Source organism: Pteropus alecto, unplaced genomic scaffold, assembly GCF_000325575.1.
Source record: "Pteropus alecto unplaced genomic scaffold, ASM32557v1 scaffold121, whole genome shotgun sequence".
NCBI classification, from domain to species: domain Eukaryota; kingdom Metazoa; phylum Chordata; class Mammalia; order Chiroptera; family Pteropodidae; genus Pteropus; species Pteropus alecto.
The window spans coordinates 6,431,290-6,450,029 of record NW_006434369.1 but is presented as its reverse complement, the minus strand read 5'-3'; the positions used below and the strand labels follow the sequence as shown (position 1 = coordinate 6,450,029).

At 35.0% G+C, this 18,740-nt stretch overlaps 1 protein-coding gene and 1 pseudogene across 3 annotated transcripts in view; both read right to left on the bottom strand.

Moving 5' to 3' along the window:
- The window catches only part of DTNBP1 (dystrobrevin binding protein 1), a 125,981-nt gene that overhangs the window by 40,285 nt on the left and 66,956 nt on the right, over positions 1 to 18,740 (bottom strand). The gene's annotated exons all lie outside the window — the stretch shown is intronic.
- LOC112477696 lies at positions 7,066 to 7,184 on the bottom strand (annotated as a pseudogene).

Below are 18,740 nucleotides of genomic sequence, written 5' to 3'. Positions count from 1 at the left end.
ATATCTAATTACTCCAAAGCTTGTCAATTCTGTTTCCAAAATATCTCTTGACACCGTTTTTACCTCTATCTCCACTGCCTCCATCCTAGTCCCCCTTCCCTGTAATATTTCTAACTGGTCCCTCTGCTCCTACTTAGCCCCTTCTGTCATCCGTTTTCCACATAATCAACAAGAAAAATACAGTCTGTTTTCCACGCGCCCAACAAGAGTAATCTCTTCGAATTATAAATCAGATGTTCTCCCTCCCATACACTACTTAAAATCTTTTGTTGACCTTCCATTGCAATAAAAATGAAACTGAACTCTTTGTAACTCCCCATAGGGCCTTTTGGGATCTGGCTCCTGCCAGTGTCTCCAGCCTCACCACATCTGGCCACACAGCCCGCTTTTCAGTTGCTTCAAACCTATCAAGTTCTTTTTTTCCTTAGAATCTTTGAGTATGTTGTTCCTGCTACTTGGAAATTTCTTTCCCCCTTTATTCATATCGGTTTTCTCCTTCTTATCCTTTAGTTTCAGACTTAATGGTCACTTTCTCCTTGTCTTTTCCATCCCCTTCACCAATCTAAACTGTATCCCTGTGATAATAACAATTATTACTAGTAAACTGTCTATCTCTTCTGACTAGACCAAACTCCATGGATGGTCTCCCGTTCCTCCATATATATATATATATATATCTATACATGTGCATGTATACATGCACATATACACATACATATGTGTGCGTGGAGGTCCATAACAACTCACCCCAAGATATGCCTCTCTGGTATATAGATTGTTTTGAGCTAAAGGCAACTTAGTCACAGGCTCAAGAGAAACGTCTACCCTCCCAGCCCAATTACCTAGAAAGAATTTGAATCAGAGGCCTTGACCATGAGAGATCATCACAGATAACTTCTTCTGACCTACCTGTAGAGAAAAGCAAACTTCTATTTACTGAAGGTCTGTACTTATCATCCTGCAATGACCTTCTGAAACCTCCAAAGCACCTTCCCTCATCCCTAGCTCAGGATGTTTTATATACCTCAATTTCCCTTCCTGTCTCTGAACCTCTTGTGCATGTGGGTTCTCTGATGCTCTCATATATGCGAGGTTCCCGTACATATGTATGTATTTAAATTTGGTTATTTTCTCTTGCTAATCTATCTCATATCTATCTCATTAAACCAGCCACAAGATCTTTGAGGGTAGAGGAAAGTTTGTTCCACCTCCACAGTTGGTGCAATGAACAGGATAAAGTCACTGGCTGCTGCAGATCAGGAGATTCTGGGGCGTCTAACACAGGCCGGCAGAATGTAAGGATCCTTACCCTGTCGGCACACCCCCAGGTATCTGTCTGCAGGATCCAGTGGAAGTGAAAGTAGTCAGAATCTTTCTCTTGCTTCTAAATTTCAATTGAGTGGAGAAAATATTTGTGAAACTAGTTTCGTGGGCTTGAGACTCTTGGTTACTTGGTATAAGTACTCATGAGTTTTGTTTTTCTGTCTGGTTTCTCTCCTTTCGTTTTCCTACGTCCTGAGAGCTTGGCCTTATACGAGTGAGAATATTTTCTCTCCGGCCTTTACAATTCAGAGCAGGGGTCCCCCGTGCCGGGGACTGGTACCAATCCGTGGCCTGTTAGAAACTGAGCCACACAGCAGGAGGTGAGTGGCGGGGGGAAGAGGAAAGTTTTTTTTTGCGGCTGCTCCCTAGCGCAAGCATCACCACCTCAGATCCACCTCAGATCATCAGGCATTAGATTCTCATAGGAGTAATGGTCCCTGGTGCCAAAAAGGTTGAGAATTGCTGATCCAGAGGGTGCACTTGCCAAGACACACTTTGCTTTCTATGTGGCCATGACGAGATATGACATGTAGCTATACCAATCACTACGGCAAGTATCCCACCAGAAACGTAAGAAATCTGTCTGACAAAAGAGTTACTTTGGTAGAGTTTTCTATGTCTATCCTGTTGTTCCCAGAGATGGTTCTATTATCTCTACCAGGTGGATGATGCATATGCATCTGAACAGGGTGTGGATCCAAGCTTAGGGAACCTTATTCTGTTCAAAGTGGGGAAAGCGCGTGATTCTCTGTGTTTTGGAACAACTGTTTAAAGTCACTTTAGCAATAACTTTCACTCTTCTTTGGGGATGACTCCTGCAGGCACAGTATTGGTTTGAGTCACCACGGGTTCTACTGAAAAGGTCAGACAATGAACCATTTTAATTGGGAAAATTTCTAAATTAAAAAAATTAGGCTAACTCTGGCAATAACTTTCACTCTTCTCTGGGGATGCCTCCTGCAGGCACAGTATCAGTTTGAGTCACCACGGGTTCTACTGAAAAGGTCAGACAATGAATCATTTTAATTGGGAAAATTTTCTAAATTAAAAAATTTTTTTAGAGAGCTCTCATAGTTTATAATACCTAGTCATTAAGGTTCCTTTAAAAAGATGAAAGGACAAAAATGAGAACAAAAATCAAAGTCCACTCAGACTTCTTCCTATTTGCCTTTAGACATTTGCTCATATTGTAAATATCATGACATTGGAAGTACAATTGTCCTGCACTTATAAAGAAAAATAATTTAAAAAAAATAATGGCAAAATCTTGCTTCAAAACAACCTAAAATTTTATGTCCTAAAAGCTCAGCTTGGTAACTCCAAAGATCCAAAATATGGCTGGACAGAAATGTGAGCTGAACTTTATTTATGGGTAGGGTCCTACCACACTGCTGCCAGCTCTCAAGGAAATTATAATCTAAAATTATAATTGCTATTATGAGGAATGTGCCAATTTGAAAAAAAAATGGTCTATACAAAACAGAAACCTACGAGGTTAAAACAAGTTTTTAGTACGCTACCAAAGGCTGACTGGCCCCCCAAGATTAAAGGGCCCCAAACAAAGTCTGCTCTATTCACCCCTGAGGGGAGAAATTTAAAAGGCTGAAAGAAAGCCATTACAATGAGAAACCTGAAGGGCAGTCACTTGGAGCAGCAGTCAGGCTGGTTAAATCAAGTTAAAGACTGATAACAGGGCCAGGGTCCCTTGACCTCTTTCTGGGGACCCAAAACTTATTTACTCAAGAGTGGGTAAAACGGTCAGGAGATAGAAAAGGGCAATTTCCAGGACTCTTTGATGTGGGAATTCAGGAACTGTGGTACCAAAACCCAATGGTGAAGCCCAGACTTGGGCTATAATTAAAGACTAAAAGAATATGGAAATGTAAGGATAAAATTATGAAAATTGGAATATTGATTGCATCTCTTTTATCTGATTGTATTGCATAAACAGACATTGTATCTTACTGGGGAACTGGTACATGAAGGCAGTCGGTTCTTTCTTTTGGCTACCAGAGGGAAAGACTCTAGAAGTTAGTAACTATTGCCCCCTCTTGGGTCCATGGGATAGTTTAATAATGACAGAAACATTTACTGTTTGTTTTAGCTAAAACTTGAAAAGATATCTGAAAAGATTTAATAACTTTTTGATCAGAAATTTGGCCAAACTGTAAACAGAGCCTGATAGAATTTTTTTTTTTTTTGAGCCCCCTCCTTAAGCTAAAATAAAACTATATACCTCAACGGAAAAAAGCAAATTAGAGATTATGATGTTAGGCAGGCAGGTCAACCTAAGATGTCGCTTAACTCTCAACACAAATTTTTGAGAGCAACTGTTACCTCACAAATCTTTGTGAAACCAGAAATGCAGCCCTAGAAGCAGTTGAAGCCCATCTATCTTTATCATCCCCAATTCTTAAGAAAAAAAGAGACTAGGGGGTTTTTGAAAGCACAAACTGCTTCGACAGCTCCAAGGCTACTTCACCAAGGAAGAACACAAACTTTAAGTGCTTTCTCCACAAATAATTATTTTAAAAAAGCTTTAGCCTTCTATATACAGATAATCTTAATTTATTCTGCCAGAAACACAGTTTGGATTCAATTGTTCCTTTGCATTATCCATCCTATGGTAGCATTTTTAAAATGAAGGCAAAGAGGTTTCTGCTCATATCTGTATGTTTGGGTGTTGTGTGGTATTTTCTACCTCTGGATGGTATTGTAAATTTATAAAAAAGGAGATCTATTAAAATGGCTTAAACAAACAAGTGCTTATATGAGTGAGGATTCTCAAAAATATAACAGAGACCCAAATGCTTTTCAGAATCATGTAATCTGGGAAAATATTTGATGTTAAAGCTGGTTTGAGTTTGATTTGATTAAACAGGCATATCCTTAAGAATAATCAGCATTAAATACCTTTATTCTCCTTGGGTTTATTAGTCAAATAAGTTCATGTTATCTCTGTTGCAAAATTTGTCAGCATTTCTTAGAAAAGTAACTTGGTTTGAAATTTTCATAAGTAATCTAACTTCAATTGTTATGAACAAGTAAGTTAAATAAATGTATGTAGGATCAAAGGCTTCTTTTTAGATGAACTCTTTAGTGATAATTATATTGTTAAAAATGGTTTCCTAAATCTCTTTGGTAATTGAGACTTTAAAGTTTTGCTAGATAAATTAAATGATAGATATTCATGGACTGTCTAGACCATTTCTAAATAAGATAACGAAATGTTAATTACTAAACACAGGTTTATCTACTTTGCTTGATATAGAGGAACTAAAGATATTTGGGTCCATTAGTAAACATGTCTTGTGCCACATTAAAAAAATTGTGCTATGAAGAAATATATTTCTATAATTTATTAAATGTGTTCATAAATGGATCAATCTAAAGAATATTGGAATAACACTTAACAATTGCTTACTTCTTAGTTTTCACTAGAAATTAAGGTTTTTTTAAGGTTAAGAATTCTAATATATGTCATTAAAGCTACAAGAATTAAAGCTAATAGGGAAAAGAACTGTGTATACAAGGAAAACAGGATATGTTTGGGCTTCAAAAAAAAAAAGGTATGTGATATAGAGATGTATTTTTGTTAAGGGAAGTGAAATCATTTTGTCCTGATTATTTCTGAATGGGTACAGGAACAACTGTGTGTAGTAAAAGGAACATGAAGTTGTAGATAGTTTATGAAAAAAGAATCTTAAGAAAGGATATTTTATGTGTAGTCAAGCTGAATAAGACTGAAATTAAATAAGTATGAATTTAAATATCAAAAGTAAGCTGATACAAAATTAGAGTTTGTATTTCTCTCTGCTAATAAGGACTATTGGTCTACCGATATATGAAAAGGTTTTCTGCTTAGTAAAGATTCTGTGTTTTATCAAAATAATATTGTTTTATATTGTCTTAATCAGGTCCTTGATTACTTAAGTAAACCACATCAAGAGTAAGGGTGAAGTTTTGCTAACCATTATGTAAACGTCTGTATTTTTCTTTGAAATCTTCTATTGCTACTTTAGTTAAATGGGTAATTAAGTATTGCTTCATAATGACCTATGATCCTATTAAGTCAAATGTCCAAACTTCTTGATATATTTTGACAAACTTCTCCAAATTTAAAGTATAAATATATTCTTCACCTGAATAACTTTGAGGTATTCTAGAAGGGCCATTTGAACACCTCATAAGATTTGTTTCTCTCCTTTATGAAAGAGAAATATTAAACTAATTAGGCTTATTTTGGTATACTGAAATTACATGGGGAGCATTGTCAAATAAATAACACTGAACCTTCTTTATGTTGCATTTGTATATGTTATAAATGTTCCAGAAATAAATGTGAAATTGCTGGAAATCTGAGCTGTCCTGACATAAGATGTCTGTCATCAAAATTGAGGAACACACTAAAATGACTGAACCTGAGTATCAGATTGTGACATATGTGGATGAAGTCCATTATGTTTTTGCAAAAATGACTCCTCAGTGACAGACTTTTGCCCTTCTGATGTTCTTGTAACACGGCAACAGTCTGTTCCTGAATCAGAGAAATTATGATGGATAAACAATGACTGTAAACTAAATGAATAGTCAGGCCTACGGGAAGCCCAAGATGGCTGCTTGTTTCTTTCTGGCTCCCTGGCAATTTTTTTTCCAGTTTTTGCATTCCTTCATCCACCACAGCACATTTAAACTAGACTTCATTCAACTGTCACTCAGTTTGTGTCATCAATATGTTCTTGTTGTTGTACATATGTTTTACTGGATGAGTTGAAGCTTTCCCCTGAAAGAAGGCTGATGCCCTTACAATGGCAAAGAAACTGTTAGAAAATGTGTTTCTAACACAATATTTAAGGGGAGCAAAATATGCCACCCCAAAATGTGCCACTTTGGCATGTGAATTATTTTGAGCTGAAGCCAATCAAGACCCAAGCAGACTGAGGAAAAACTTTTACCTCATCATTAACTTCCTAAAACAATTTAGATAGGATGCCTGGCCCAGAAAGAGAACTACTGTCAAAGACAACTTTATCTGGAAGACTCACATGGCAGGGGCAAACTTCTGGTTACCAGGGTACTTTTCTTATCTTCCTGTGACTTCTCCTCCTCCCCTTTGAAGTCTCAGGTCCCTATCTCATTCCTTAGCTCAGTATGATATATAAGCCTCAACTGTGTGACTGACTTTGCGTTTCATATTTTTATGGGCTTTGGCATATACGAAATTAAATTTACTTTTCTCCTGTCAATCTGTCCTATGTTAATTATTAGACCAACCAAAGACCCTAGAAGGTAAGAAATAAGTTTTCCCACCCCTACAATATGAAAATGAGAAATATTTCAAAACCATATTCTTAGTAAACCAGAAAATAGTGAACTAGCTATTATGGAAATATAACATATGGCTTAGCATCTATTTCACTCATTAATCTAAGAAACCTAGCATTACATCCTTCTATCTTAATGATATTAAGGAATTATAATTATTATATCATTTTAGATACTGTGATTATGTTTTAAAAATCTTATTTTTTAGAGGTATACACTGAGATACTTACAGAAGAAATAATATCACATACGAAATTTGCTTTAAAACGATGGAGTGAGGGTGGGAATAGAAAGGAAGAGAGATGAAACAAGGCTGCCGATGTGTTGATTGTTGAAAATGGGTGACAGGGACATGGAACTTTTTTTTTTTTAACAGATGATTTTATTTTTTTTTATTTATTATTTATTTATTTTTTACGCCTATAGCACTCAGTTTTTCTAGGTGGTCTTCCATCCAAGTACTAACCAGGCCCAACCCTACTTTGCTTCCGTGATCAGACGAGATCGGGCGTGTTCAGGGTGGCATGGCAGTAGACCAGGGAGTTTTATTATATTCTATTTTCTGTACATGTTTGAAAACTTCTCTAATAAAAAGGGGAGGAGAGGCATAATTTTTTAACTGTCTATTTGATCAAAAAAATATTTCAGCTTGTCACGGTTCATATTTATTTAAAGAACTGTCAATCTAAATTAGAAGATTTAAATAGTATATTACCTGTCGCATTAAATCTCATCATAATCTCTTAAAAGATTAAATCACTGATCTGTGAAGAATTCTCCCTCTCTGTTTCTCTCTCTCCCTTTTAATTTCAGTGTAATCACTGTTCTACCGGTTTTAACAGTGGGATCTTTTTCAAGATATTTGTATACTCACATGACCAGTGTACAGAATTCTACAGGTTTAGTGACATGCGACTGTAAGGATGCCTGATAACTTTTCCTCCAGGCAATCTTCCACATCTGGGAGGCCCGCACTATAACTCTGAACAAGCCCATGCTAACCCCATAGCCTACTGCTTGCTCAATGTCTCCCAACTGCACTCTACACTTCTTTACTTTTATACTTTTTTAACAGTAACTTTGTTTGAACTCAAATATTCTGACTTCGGAGTAATAAATGCTAATGAGTTCATTCTAATATCTGAATTTCTACACATATTCTCAAACTTCATATGTAAAACATGTTCATAAAGAATTACACCAAATTAATATTTGAGCATACTTAAAGAATGTAGGGAGCTTAAAGCTATAAACATCAATTGTTTACAATGGTATTATGTGTGAAAATCTGATACGCACACAAAAAGGCTTACTAGGCATTTTATTTTAAGGGAATTATTACTTTTTCTTTTTTAACTTTTGACTCCCTTTACCTATTTTTCCCAGCACTCCCTCATGCTCGCCTCTGACAACCACCAACCTGTTCTCTGTATCTATAACCTTGGTTGGTTTCTTTTTTAAAAAAATTCTACATATAAGAGATATGTGGTATTCGTCTTTTCTCTGTCTGACTTATTTCACTTAGCATAATGCCCTCAAGGACCATCCATGTTGCTGTAATGACAAAACTTCATTCTTTTTTAGGACTGAATAATTTTCCTTTGTATATTTATACTACAATTTCTTTATCCATTAATCCGTAGATGAACACTTAGGTTGTTTCCATATCTTGGCTACGATAAATAATGCTGCAATGAACATGGGGGGACAGGTATCTTTTTGAGGTAGTATTTTTGTTTTCTTTGAATAAATACCCAGAAGTGGAATTTCTGAGATTCTGGATCATATTGTTTTTATTTTTTTTTTTAAGAACCTCCTTACTGTTTTCCATATTGGCTATACCAATTTACATTCCCACCAACCGTACACAATGGTGCCCTTTCTTCCACATTATTACGGACAGCTCTGTTATTTGTCTTTTTGATAAAAGCCATTCTAACAGGGTGAGATACTATCTCATTTTGGTTTTGATTTGCATTGTAATTAGTTTCTATTCATGTCAAGTGACACTGGTTTTCCATTTAAAAGAGGATTTTAAAATACATTTTCGAAATGAATTGATTGTAAGAAAAATCAATCAAAAACAGATTACACACGGATATGACAAAAATTGTAAAAGTAACGCTCAAATGACATGTTTAAGAAACACTGCTGTAAGGATTAGGGAGCCACTTCAAGGTTTAATGATATGGTCAGATATGAATTTTTAGATAGATAACTCTGAGAATGTTTTGGAAGACTGAGTTGAAAGAGAGTCAAAACCATAAAACATGGAGACAGGATACTGTCATAGCACTCCAGTGATTCAAAGAACATTTATTGAGTGCTGTGCCAATCACTGTTCTAGATGCACTGGATGTATGCCAGTTTTGCACATTAGACTATATATATTTATGATATATATTAAATACACATATTTATGATATATATATTATAAATAAAGTCAGGTAAAGGGAGAGAGAGAACGACATACAATGTAAAATGTGGATACCTTTGAGAAGGCAGCAGGAAGGAATGAGCCAGGCCATTATCTGGAGGAAGAGCAATGCAGTCAGAGGGAAGGGATGCTCGTGGTCATGGTGGAGCATTCTGGGCCTTCTGAAGGAAGAAATGGAGAAGCCAGGAAGAGAGTGAGAGGAGAGAAGGTTAGAGAGGGAGCAAAGTGCTGGGTTTTGAAGGACCTTGCGAGCCATGACATGGACTTGGACGGTATTCTAAGTGTGATGGGAAGACAGAAGAGTGCTGTGAGTGTGTGGAGGGTGACAGTAGAAGCAGACACTCACTGAGGCCACTGCAGCTGTCAAAATGAGAATTTATGGCTGCCTGGACTAGACTGTAGTAGAAGAGACAGTAAGAAGAGACAGTTAGACTTGAGACCTAGTTTGAAAATAGAGGTGACTTGATTTACTGATTAACTGGATGTGATGAGCTGTGACAGCAAGATAATTACACAGCATTTTATCTTTTTGTTGTTTGTTTTTACCTAAGCCCTGCGATGAATGGTGGTGTCACTTAATTAAATTGAGAAGACTGAGGGCCCAGAAAGGCGGGAGGATGAGAATTAAGATTTCAGGGTTTGATGTGTTGTATTTAAGATACCTGTAAGCAAAGTCATAGAGATCTTGACTTGGGAGCTGGATACACAGATATAGAGTTTAGGGAAGAGGTCAGGATAGGAGCTGTTTAATCTGGGAGTCAATAGCATCAGAAGGTATTTAAAGCTTTGGGACCAGATGAAACCTCAGAAGAAAAAAGGCCCAAGGATAGAGCCCAAGGCACTTCACCATCTTGAATGGAGGAGGGAAGGGGGACGAGTAGAAAGAATGATGGGGCAAAGAAGACTAATAATAAGAACAGAGAACTATGGGGAAAAAAATCAGAATAATGCTGGGAATATCTGGCAGAGAGGTAAAAACTGATGATCTAGGACGAGAGAGGGAAAAACTGGCAGACCAAATTCCTGAAGCAGGAGAGAACAGATGGGATGCAGTACAAAAGGAAAGGGTAGTTTTAGAATAAGGACAGTCCCACAGTATCAGGGAGGAAGCCAGAGAGTAAAGCAGGCACAGGCAGCAGGGAGTTAGTGGAAAGAACACTTTCAGGTTCTCTTCTGATTGCTTCTATTTCCTCAGCAAAATCAGAAGAAAACAGTTAAGAATGAGGAATAGGAATGGAACGTTGGCTGTTTGAGAAGAGGAGCAGAAGTGAAATGCAACAGGACTACCAGTGTGTGCTCAAGGCTCTCTAGTGAATTGCAGACAAAATTTAAAGTGAGACCTGAGGGAAAGGTTGTTTTTTTGTTTGTTTGTTTTCCAGCTTCATTCAGCTGCTCAGGTTCAAGTACCATGCAGGCAGAGAGTTTAATTTAACCAATTAAATTTTGCCAGCAACAGAGGTAGAGAACTGCAAAGGATTATTCCAAAGCATGTACTAGAAAAATTAATTACTTATATAGCAAAAATTTGAGCACTCACTTTATGCTGCACATCAAAATAAGTTCTAGATTAATTAGAGTAAAATCAGAAAATAAAAATTAAGCTAGAAAAAAACTAGAAGAATCACAAGTTAACATTTATTTCTTAGAATTAGGAGAGAACTTTTTAGACATGAAAGCAATAGAGGATATCATTAAAAATATTCATTTGAATAACAAAAATATTAAACTTCTATAATTAAAAAAGCAAACAAAATTAATAGGCAAATAACCAGTCGAGAAAAATATCTACAATAAATATGACAACGTTCTGATACCCTTAATATGTACAACCTCATTCAAATCAATAAGTATACTACAACTCCACCTTAAAGTGCCCAGAAGCATGAACAAAATAGTTCACAACAAAAAGCTAATGAATCGAATTTCACCTCACGAGTACACCTCAAACAATAATCAAATAGTTTTATATTAGTAAAGACAAAAAAATTCTAAAGTGAGGGTATGTGAAATAGATATAATCACATTTCCTGCTAATGAAAAGTGTAAACTGGTATACCTTTTCTAAAAAGCTAATGGTCAATACAATCCAAGAACCTTAAAAATGTAATACCCTTAGACCCTAAGAAAATATGTATGCATAGAGATGCTTATTACAGCATAATTTATAATTAGCATAAAATCGACAACTACCTACATCTTCAACAATAGGAAAATGGTATTTTTCAAAAATTCACTAATAGTATGAGACAATACTCATAATGTGAAAAAACAGGAATAAAATTGTTTATATGCTATTCCAACCTTGGATGATATGTGTCTATAAGTGTGTATATATATTCCAAAAATGTTTTAGATTATTTCTGACTGTGATTCCATTTTTTTTCTTGGTAGCTTTTGTATTTTCATAGTTGCCTACAATGGGAATACATTGCTTTTATGGTCATTTTTAAAAACAAAGATTAGGGGTACTTCCATGTTAAAAAAGACCCAGGCACTGTGGTTAAACATGAGCCACGAGATAACTGGGTGAAAAAGTGACTAAAAAGCTATGGTACTGGTCACCATTTCTGGAGTACTGCAGTGCCAAACACCATTTTCTATAAGGGGTATTGAATGAGAGTTGTGTCCAGACCAGAGTGACCAGGAGTATAAAGCATCTCCAACCAGATATTATGAAAAACAAGGTTGAGGAAACTAAGACTCTGAAATTTAGGAAGGTTAATGGAGAGGTAAGTACTCTTCAACGAACTGGATAAATATCCTTCAGAATTGGCCAAAAAGGGATTCTAAGTAGGATAGGATGTTAGATTAGATGATTAAAAGTTTTTCTAAGATATGATTCTAAAAGTAGAAAAAGGAGACACTGTCTGAAATTCTTTTAAGACTGCTATGCAAAAATTATTATCTGAATTAGAAAAGACCGTTTTAAGAATAGTCAGATTTCATGTCAGATTCAGGCAGTGTGGGGAAGGCAGTCTTACAGTCTTTCTTTCAGTCTTGTTTTGACCCTCGACTCACATACCAAATTCAGAGGAATCTTTCCTGAGTTCCGTAACATTAATCAAGTTTGTATTTTTTAACACTGGTGTTTGGTTTGTTATTTGTCTTTAAAACAGTGAGGTATAACTGAAAGAAAGCTATACAGCAAGACCTGTAAGCAGTTAAAATGGAACTAAAGATGAAATCTGAGTAAGCTCCCCAGCTACTTAAGTTTGAATTTAAATTTATCTGCTACAGAAAAAGAATAGGAGAAAGGCACTAGATGTAAATGCAATACATAAAGAAAACAAAATACAGGAACAGAAAATTAGTCTAAATCTTGTTTGTTTACTTTTCAACACTTCACAGGAATCATTGTGGCGAAGTGAGAAAAACAGTTTTGAGGGCAGACAGACATTCATCAGTTTAAATCCCTACTCAAATGTTCCCTGGCTAGGTGGTGACTTGTTTAACTTCTCTGGGTCTTAATTTTCTCATCTCACGAAGGTTACAGATACCAGTTGAGATGCTGTGGTGCTAACTATGATATGTAAAGCACACTCCTAGCATATTCTGGATGCTTAGTAAGTAGTAATTACCTTCTTTTCTCTTATAATTTTAATAAAAATAACACGATTATACTCATAATCCTGTACACTATAATGGTACCACTGGTATTCTGTACTATGCTAATTTTACTAAATGGGGAAAAAAAATTTTGATGGCAACTTTGCATATTCAAATATTGTTTATGCTTTGATTGCATCATTGAAATTACTGTGACAATTCTTATTACACATATTTATACTTTCAATTAAAAGTAAATGTAACTGGAACTGATGAGTTATCCTCACACAGTACGTTTCTGACTATTCGATTCTATCTTATCTACAACTACTGTAATTCTTTCATAAGTTTTCAAAATTAGAGACTTGAAAATGAATAGCATATTAGTTAAGTTCCCTATACTAATCTTTGTTGCCTTTACAAATACTTCAAATAGATGTTCAGAAGAATAGAAAAGTGAATTAAACATCTCAGTATTGTTCCAATATTTCTTTAGTTATTTCCCTTATCTTAGGATAAATGATGTTTTATTTCTCAATTATCGTCAAATAAACCATATTTCATATATATACTTTTATTCGTGGTATGGGCATACCTCTACAAGGAAAGCCAGATGATTATTTAAGTAGAAGAGAGCAGTTTAGGACTCAGCTGGCCACTTGACTTCTCTCTTGCCCTAAAAGTCTTTAGAAATCACCAAGCAAATATTACTCTTCAGAGAAGGTGCTAACTTCACCACCTGCCCGAAATAATTTAATCAGCAGAGCTACAATATCCCATGGGCTATTTTGCAGCACAAACCTCCAAAAAACAGACAAAACCATGAAGCTCCACATGAATTCAACAGATAAAAATCTCTGAGCCTGACAGGTAAAATTTTCATTGAATACTCCTTTTTGTGGTACTGGAATTTAATTTTCTGAAAGGTATAATTTTTGCTGTCAAATTTATACCATGTTCCTGCAAAGAGGTAATGAAACAGAATAGCTGTATTTATGCATGATAGCAAACATATATGATACACAACAAAAAGTTGTCCTGATATACTTCTAAAATACTCTATTGCTATAATTACTGATTATATAGTAGTGTATATAATTATAAGAAAGCATAGAAAGGTAACATTTTAGGATCACAACCCTAATCTCAAGGCTCTCCTATTGTGTAAATACCGCAACAAGCTGTTAGAATTCCAATTCTCCTTCAATATAAAACCTCATCTTAAGAGAGTTCTAGGTCATGCCATAATATAACATCTTATGACAGGGTATTAGAATAAAGAATCAACCAGGTCTTAAACTGTCTTAGAACCAAAATTAACAGACAGGATATAAATATTTCTGTACTAACTTTATTTAAACACCAAGTTCTATGATATAAACCAGCTTTTTAAAAAAGAATATACATGTATACATACTGACATGGAAAAAGAAAGAAGAGCAGATACTTAAACAAATCTTGCTAGTATTCACCAACAAATCAAGATTCTCAAGGAGTAATATCTCAAATGAATAATTAAAAACTTTTGTTTAATACCAGATTATACTGTATTCAAATCTTTACTATTAGGACCACAATGTTAAGACAGCATGACTGAGAGAAAAGAAAATGTAATGTACTATACATTCCTTAAAAATAAACATTAAAGTTCCCACTTCCTCCATTCTTACCAGTTTACTCCTGAAAACTTAATAAATAATGAACAAGAATGTGGTAATACCTCGTTAGAATTTCATTCCATTAATGCTCCAATGTTATAATGAATTACTGAGCTATCACTTTGCTTCAGTTAATATGTCTACGTAAGCTTAAAAAGCTTGAAGGGTTTTGCTCTACTATACAAAAGATGAGAATATGAGAGAGGAAGAGAAAGAAGAAACTTTCCCTTTAATTCAAGTTTGATGTACCTTATTCTAATTTGTGATCTCAAAAGCAGAATGATCAAGATAGAATAAGATTAAGGATAACATGCACTTCTTTCATTTTTTTCCTTTGAAAACAAATGGGCTTCTATTCTACCTTGATAGGGCATGATATATAACATGTCATAACATCTTAAAAGTATAATATGGAGTTTTAAAAAATATGGTAATTATTTAAAATTATTCCTGTTATCTCCATAGATAGAATAATAAATTACTTAATAAAAAAAGCCACCAATTAATTTTTAAGGCATAATTTTTGCAGTAAATTTCACAAGTTCAATATCCTTGCATATATATTTATTAAAATGCCACAGATAGACATCACTACAACCATGGTCCCAGCCAACAGGTGATAAGGGTGTACTGAAGTTCTGTACAATTACAAAAAGAATATATGTTTTTTAATCTGTATGAAGCATTATGATATTTTCAAAATAGACTTGGAAAATCAGCCATTTTAGATGAACCCATATAGTAGCATGGAATGAATTTTAATTTTACACTGTTATTGAATAGAACTCACATATTTAACTATATTAACTGCTTCTCAGAAAATAAACATACTAGCAGCAAGGAATGCTGAATTCATTTTATGGAGCTGCACCACAGGAGTTGCACTCATTATTCTAACTGCTGGCAATACTTTCTTGGTATTTCATATTATCTTTTAATATAAATGCTGCCTCATAAACATGACTGTCTGGTGAATTTCACCCAGTGGATGATAAGACACAATATTATTAAAAGCAAAAGTCCTAGATTTCCATGCAACATTTTTTACTTGTTTTGGGTATTAATTTAGCAATTATTACTTCTTGGTAACATATAGAAACAAATAATGATCTCATTAAAATGTACTGCTTGTAGGTTCAGATCAAATTGAAATTTAATTTCAGCTTTTTAATAATATATCATCTGCATACCATGCAAATACTGCAATGTACCCAAGCACGGAGGTAAAAATTTTAAAGAAAAGCAGTGAAGAAAAAACATAAAGTTCCACCTACAGGCATTCCTCTGTCTATTTTCCTTGAGTCCTGGAGATGACATGGATATGAGAACTGAACAAGAAAACAGAAGCTCAGTGCTGGTCAGGTGGAACCTCCAGTTATCAGGCAGCTCCCCTGATGTGCATCTTCTGGGATATAGAACAAAGGAAGTGAGGCTGAGGGCAGAAGCAGGTTTTTCCAGATAAACTGTATTAAGCCTGTTAGTTTTCTGCTGATGGCTTAAACAGACAAATATCAGAATCTAGTGCCTCTATAAAAGCCAAATGCAAGCTCTCAGGGCTCTGGTGTGCAAAGATGTATGCACAGATCTGGGGCCGTACCAAATGCTGTTCAAACTGGGGGGAGGGCTGAAAATATACCAAATCCATCTGAATTTGTCATCTAGGCACAAAGATGCATTAGTAACATACCAAAAGAGAAAATAAAACTTGCTGTCTAAAAGTAATAACAATTAAGAATATAATTCATTTCTAAACACATAAGATATCTTTAAATGTCCCCCTATTTCATTTTTAACATAGCTTTAGCCTAAAGGTTCCTTCAAATTTAGCAACATTAACCAGTGGCTTGGAATGTCCTATATATTTTTAATAAGTATCTTAAATCATCACAATTCCAACACTTACAAACACTTGTCAACAGTCTTTTCCTGTTTCAAAATAATATGCTCTAAATCCCACTCCCTCTGGTGCGTTTTGAATCACAGCTTCATCAGTCACTTTCACTCATGTTCAGCTTCTCTCTCTAGTCTCTTTTCATACAAAAGGTATGCATATTTCTCATAAATTAAAAAAACATTCCTCTCTTCAAGGCAACCAACCCTTCTCTTCTAACTCCTTTCTTTCCCCAAGCTTTAACTTTTGAAAGCATTGTTTCTACTTTCTCATTCATTCAAATATTTACTAAGTACCAATGTACCAAGCACCCATGGTCACAGTGGCAAATAAGGCAGAATAGCCCACTCAATTTCCTAATCCTCCTCCATATGGTTTCCACCCTGCCCCATATCCACACGCCCATGCTGCTAACTTGTTTCCAATAACATCACCAATTAGCTTTTAATTACCAAATTAAATGACCCTCCTCAGATTATATTTCACTTCCCTCTCTACGATATTACATGCTTCTCTGGCAAGTCCTTGAAATGTTCTCAGCTTAGTGACACACTTAGCCTCTAGCCTCTGTGGCTGATTGTTCTCAGCCTCCACTGTTAAGCAATCAGTCTCTCCTTATGCCCATCCAGTGAATGCTAGTGATTCCTAGATTTCAATCCATTCATCTCTTTTTATCCTGCTTGCTCTTCATGGGCGACTTCACCCAAACCCAAGGCTTCCAGTTCCACCTATATGGTGACTACTCCCAAATCTAGTTCAGATCTTCCTCCTGAGGTCAAACAGTCCACTGGACACTTCTACCCTAATGTTTCATAGACACTTTAAATTAAATATGCTCAAGACAGAATTCACTCAACAAGAATAAAATATTTAAGGAAAACCCTAAAACTGTTAAATTTAGTAAAGTTGCAGCATAAAAAATTAATATACAAAAATCTGTATATAACGAACTATCAGGAAGAGAAATTACAAAAACAATATATTTACAATTGCATCAAAAAGAATACTTATGAATAAACTTAACCAAGGCGGTGAAAGATCTGTACATTGAAAACTACACAACGTTAATGAAAGAAATTAAAGAAAAATCAAAAAATGGAAAGACATTCCATGCTCATGGACTGGAAAAATTAATATTGTTAAAATGTTTAATGTAACCTACAGTTTAATGTAATCTCTATCAAAATTCTAATGGCTTTTTTCACAGAAATAGAACTAACAATCCTAAAATTTGTATGGAATCACAAAGTCCCCAAAGACAAAACCATCTTGAATTTTTTAACTATGTATGGTGATGGATGGTCACTAGCCTTATTGTGGTGATCATTTCTCAGTGTATACAAATACTGAATCATTATGTTGTATATCTGCTGAAACTAATATAAAAAGTTATATATCAATTATATCTCGATTAAAAATAAATGAATAGCCACCACCACCACCCCCCCCCCGCAAAAAAAAGCAAACTTGAGAAAGAAGAATAAAGCTGTAGGTATCACGCTTCCTTATTTCACACTATATTTTAAAGCTATAGCATTCCAAAAAGTACAGTATTGACATAAAAACAGAAACACAGATCATGGAACAGAGAGCACAGGGATAAACCCATATGTAGAGATGGTCAATTAATTTACCATAAAGGAGCCAAGAATATACAACGGGGAAAGGATAATAAATGTGTTAGAAAAACTAGACATCTACATGCAAAAGAATGAAACTAGACCAAGATATTACACCAGACACAGAAATTTACTCACAATGGATTAAAGACTTGAATATAACACCTGAAACCACAAACTTCCTAGAAGAAAACATAGGTGGTAATCTCCTTGACATCAGTCTTAGCAAAGATATTTTGAATCTGACTCCAAAAGCAAAGTCAACAAAAGCAAAAATAAACAAGTGGGACTACATAAACTAAAAAGGTTCTGCAAGCAAAAGAAACCATCAAAATGAAAAGGCAACCTACTGAATGTAAGAAAATGTTTACAAATTATATATCTCATAAGGAATTAATATGCAAAATATATAACAAACTCATACAAGTCAACGACAAAACACAAAATCCGATTAAAAATGGACAAAGGCTCTGAATAGACATTATTCCAAAGACATACAGACATTATTCCATAGTTAACAGGTGCATGAAGAGATGCTTAACTTCACTAATCATCAGGGAAATGCAAATCAAAACCACAATGAGAATATCACCTAACACCTGTTAAAATGGCTATTTTCAAAAAGACAAGAAATAACAAGTGTTGGCAAGGATGTGAAGTAAAGGGAATCTTAGTGCTCTGTTGGTGGGAATTTAAATTGGTACAGCCACTATGGAAAACAGTAAGGAGGTTCGTAAAAATATTAAAAATAGAATTACCTTATGATCCAGCAATTCCACTTCTGGGTATTTATCCAAAGAAAATGAAACACTAACTTGAAAAAAGATCTGTACCGCCATATTCACTGCAGCATTATTTACCACAGCCAAGACATGGAAACAACCTAAGTGTCTACCAATAGACGAATGGATAAAGAATACGTGGTATATATATATATACAC